The sequence below is a fragment of the Fundulus heteroclitus genome, chromosome 7 (assembly GCF_011125445.2).
Source record: "Fundulus heteroclitus isolate FHET01 chromosome 7, MU-UCD_Fhet_4.1, whole genome shotgun sequence".
In the NCBI taxonomy this organism is placed as follows: Eukaryota; Metazoa; Chordata; class Actinopteri; order Cyprinodontiformes; family Fundulidae; genus Fundulus; species Fundulus heteroclitus.
Genome location: NC_046367.1, coordinates 14,709,802 through 14,715,236, shown reverse-complemented (window position 1 = coordinate 14,715,236; position 5,435 = coordinate 14,709,802).

Genomic DNA, 5,435 nt, shown 5'->3' with positions numbered 1-5,435 from the left:
CTCCTCCGCTGGTTTTATCTGAAGGTCCGCGCCTGGCCCCGCCCCGTAAGCGCTCTTTCACAGTCACGTGTAAGCACGCGCGCTTCTCATTGGCTGGCGGCGGCTGCTCATTAACATATCCAAATAAGGCTAAAGCTTGGCGTCTCGTGCGCATGCTTGCCCGCTCGGCAGGCAGGAATGTAAGGAAAACATTCTGTATTACCCTTTTAATGTTAAAGGCCACCACATTCACGGCAGTGTAACCCCCTTTTTAGGGCGCATCCTCCGTCATTTAATGTATTATCAGCCCGCAGTGACCCGTGTTTACCCCGACACCAGATTACATAATCAACATTTACTTCATCCTATGTTCGGGCGTGGGCCAATGTGAAAGACAACCCTTGGGTGAAACGGAAAGAACTGGTGGCAAAGAGGGGCGGTTATCAAATTAACATAAGGTTTACATATCGTCACGGGTTTGTGTACCGCATAGGGAGCAACTCCTTCAGCACTTTGTTTTCACGAGAGGACCAGACAAAGTCGATCAACAGGGAAACAGGTTCAGGGATTGACATGCACACACACGCACTCACTTCGTCGAGCCCTGAGATGCGTTTCCCCCACAGCCTGCCTTCAATCGGCTAAATAACAGTCCCCAATATGTGTGTGTGTGTTTATTTAAAAAAACAACACATTTATGTCAGGTGTTGCGCAACGTCTCGATACATTAACCACAATATCTTTAGCTCTGCTGTGTTACACATCATCCTGTTTATGAGGCACTTTCAGAGCCACGTGACACTGGACGGGACGTGTACGGCAGCGCGAGACAACGTACACAACATGGGCCGGTGCAAAAAGATGATAACTTCCGCAAAACAAGCCGAGACCATCCGACGGCTCTGCGAGCGTAAAAGAGAAGACGACCGGATCCGTTTCCTCCTGTTCGCTCCAGTTCCCAAGAACACACAGCCCGGTTTTCCGGCGTGTCGCTGACAAATTATTTCACAATAAAGTTATTTCTGCAAGGGACGCGAAGCCACACAATATTAAACGGCGAGCCTAGTTACCACCACCACCACTACCCACGATCACCGGTTCATGGTTGGGCTAGAAAACTTTTACGATATAGATCATTATTCCGAGTGAAAGGCTTCAACCAAGAACTCGAGTTGAGTCATTCCAAGAGTCACATCTTTTGAACCAAATCTCATGGTTATGTTTTGCAGGTTAATGCCGCCTAGATTGTCACAAACACAAACTCCAGAGATGACTTATTGCTGTTGTTTTGACAGTTGGGGCTTTTATTCTGAAATTCCCTTTAGATCATGAACGGAAATACATCTGGGCTTCGTTGCTTTTTTTTTTTAGACCTCTTACAAAAACTATTTCTATTTTTGTATTATGTAACTATGTAACATGTTAATGACAACACTCAGTTGATTGTGACATATTTGGGTATCACATATCGGTTTAGAAAGATACTTGTTGTCTGTTTAGAGTTTAAACTATAAAACAATAACTTTTATTTCTTTATTTACTTGTCATGGGTAAGTTTGTGAAATCCTAAAATGACCTAATGATGAAACATACAAAGTTATGAGTGATTGTGTACTAGCAGTACTGCTTTAGGCCTAGTCCTTTACATTTTAAAGTGGTATAGTTGCTTATACAGAGTCGATTAATGACTTCTATTAAGCATTTAAAAATACTATGTGGGAAGATTTTTTTTTTTTTGTGCATCAATTCAGTCTATTTGCATTTGTATAAGAAAGAAGAAAAACAGCCAGAAAAGAAAGAAAAGTGCACACGTACACAATCTCATTAGAGTAGATTTATTATTTCAGCAAAGTTTACTCCTTATTCACTAAATGGGGTTTATTCATTATTTGCTCAATTAGTAACACATTGAACAAACCAGAGGACCCAGCAGAGGTGCATGGCATGATAGAGGATGGTGCTCCGCCTCCATAAACTTGTTAGTGCACACTATTGACTGCAGCAGTAAAATATTAACCTCATTTTAGGTGCCTTTAGTATCACCAGATCTGAATATATATTAAGAACAATGATTCTGGATTGAGACATTTTAAATATCTCCTATTGTCCCATGTGTAATCAACTTATGTGGGTGTTTTTGTTGATGAGATGCTAATTTAATGGATGCCATTTTATTTGACATTGCCTGCTATGTACAAAGTTAAAGTCATTTTTACAACAGAATGGGGACAACTCAATTAACTAATACGAGTCATTCAATTAAGAATGTGAGATGAGCGGCCTTAAAAACCCCTTTATAAATTAATGTTAAAAATGATTGTCATTTAATACATTTATTTAATTCATTTTAACCATTACATTTTCATAAAGTATACACAAAATATCAAAATCTAATCTAATACAATGAAAGCAAACTGAAACACCTCACGGAAACAATTCCAACCATTTGTTTAGTCAGGGTAAGAGCCTGCTCTCTTCACAGACACTGATCTGTTTACTGTATCTTTAAAAATCATCAGTTTTCCTGCGTTGTATTTGAGCAATAACGTGCTATGAAATGTGGGGTATCTCAGTTTGTAGGGACACAAATAATTGCAGTCAGAATTCTACCAATATGGCCACCTTGCATCTATACCCAGAATACCCAGTTCCGTGATACCCAGTAGAAAAATGCTCCTTAACCTTAAATTATTGTCTTGCTACTGTTTAGAACGACATAGTTGTGCGGTTATGTACATCTGCAGTATGTAATACTTAAAGGCCCAACAACGGCTCTTCTTTCGTCGGAAACTGAAACAGACTGGACTTTCTACTCAGCTGCTAATAAACTTTTATAGAGCTACAAATGAAAGCATCGTTTGTCTTAGCGTGACAGTGTGGTATGGGAGCTGCATAGCACAAGAGAAGAAGGATTTAGCACGGGTGAGGAAGCCAGCATAGGGGATTGTGGGATAGCATCTATAAGAGCTAGACACAGTTTATACTCCACGAGTCCAGAAAAGGGCCAGACGTATTGCAACACATCCCACCCACCTGGGCAATGAACTGCTTGTCCCTCTTCCATTAGGGAAAGAATTCAGAAACCTTAAATCAAAGGACTTACAATTAACATTATGTAGGATTTATCTTGTTTCTTTTCCATCATTGTCATATCTACTGTCGCTTCTGGTAAAATCCATGGTGGTACAATTGATATTGGTGTTGTTTGAGTAATTTCTAAATCATTTATTTTAAATTCTTTTATTTTCTTTTTAAATGTCCATCCAAAACTCTTCATTTCTTTCTTTTCTTTTTCCCAACATGGATTTAAAATTTCCCAAGTTGGATGATCTGAGTTATTACCTTTTAAATTCAGCCAATAATTTATTTCTAGTTTTGTTCTTCTTAAATCTAATGACATTTCTCCCATTTCTACTTCTATTGCTGCTGTAGGTGTGGTTTTAAATGCTCCAGTACATTTCTCACACTTTTTTTTATATCAAACTTTATTCATACTCGGACATTCTTCTTCTCACACCTGACAGTAATCCAGCAGATGTACGTACTGTATGACGTAAATACGTTAGTGCAAGCACTCCCGGAAGCCATAGAGAATGCATTGCAGAGCCTGCGTATTGAAAAAAACGTTCTTAACGTGAACGTCTATGAGAGCGATCAGGGCGATATTCAACAATGTTGAAATCGCCCAAAAAGAGGCGGGACACAGGAGGCGACGTACTCAATGTAACATTTAACGCAGATTGATTGGTTTAACTTATAAATTCCCTCCTCTCGCCCTGATGAACAAACCGTCTCTGGCCTGTTACCTGTTTACAAACATGCTGCTGGTTCTACAGGTTCTTGATCTGATAAGCATTCTTTACATGATTTCTCCAGTCTTAATGTCTGTTTACATTTAGTTTCTCATGGAGTGGTTGTCTGGACATCCATGCAAATTGCACAGTTCTGTAACTTGAAGGTTGAAATTAACTGTACGTTATTTTACATCATCCTGTAAACTGACATGCTGCCGGTCTTTTTTTTTGCGTCAAGCATCAATAAATTGAACATTTCAACTTGAACATTGACATTTTTGCTAATGACTATTTGCACCTTCAGTCAACGTTCGTCTAATACACTCAGCCAGCTGTACAGTAATCAATATTGTCTGTAAAGACCTGCTATACTGAATGTCTTTTAGACTTGAACATGAACCTTTGCGAATGCTAAGGACTTTGCTTAAAGGCCCCGAGGAAGTGCTGTCGGTGAAAAAAAAAAAGAAGAGAAAAGGTAAGCATTATATCTTGTGTCTGCGTGTTGTGTGTAATGTATATACATTTTCATTCGATGCCTCACCAAAATTTCATCATAACACATAATGGCAATTAAGATTCTTCATAAATGTGATTTGTATGACTTGGAGGGGATTTGTCAATACCATATACAAGGTGCACTATAGATCTGTGTGTATGTAAGTCATTTTTGTTTGTTTCTGTTTGTCCGTATGGAATGTACATAGTGTGTGCATCATGTGTTATGTATGTGTATGTATGGCTGAAAATAAATTGACCAAACCACACCACAATGAAAAAGAACATTGTTATTTTAATACTTTTTTTAATCAATCGGTTTGGATCGTTAATGCTAATTAACACAGTCGCTGAAGCATATCCAGTCCCAGAGCTTGGGAATGCTGCACAGTCAGATTGGGTTGATCGGTATTCCCAAATCCAAGACAGCCCTTTGCAGGTAAATGAAACACTGCAAATGTAGCCGCCAGTGCTAGTTCCTGCTTCCCCGTTTTTATCTTTAGTACAGTTATTTTCTTCGTGTTTACCTTGCAAATAATTTGCACTAATTTAAACCAGAGGCTGGGACCGGAAGTCTTGTTTTGTCGACAGGAAGTAAGCCATATGTGTGTGGGTGGGACCATAGGTATTATAAGCTTAGAAGCCTCATTGGGCGCAGGTTTGTACGTCAACGTCACCGCCATATTGTATGTGGCTGAAAGTAGTGAATGTCTATGTTCCCTGTGTATATGTTTTAAGTATTCAGATAGAAAGCTATAGATGGAGCTTACATATACTTGTAAAAAAAAATATAGAGAGACTAATTGATAGAGATTGGCAGCCAAATTGGCTTTTGTTCGATGTGCATATATAGATTTTGAAGTATTCTAAATAAATAGGTGTGTTTATATATAAGTATATGTCCAGATTATAGATGTATGTATGTATGTATGTATGTATGTATGTATGTAAGTATGTATGTATGTATGTATGTATATATATATATATATATATATATATATATATATATATATATATATATATATATATATATATATATATATATAATTTAATTTAATAAAACCATGAGAACCTTTTAAGTAAAGTAAAAAAAAAAAAAAAAAAAAAAGAAGTCATAATATTATGAGAAAAACGTCATTTTCCAGAATAGTCACAGTTTGCGGAACA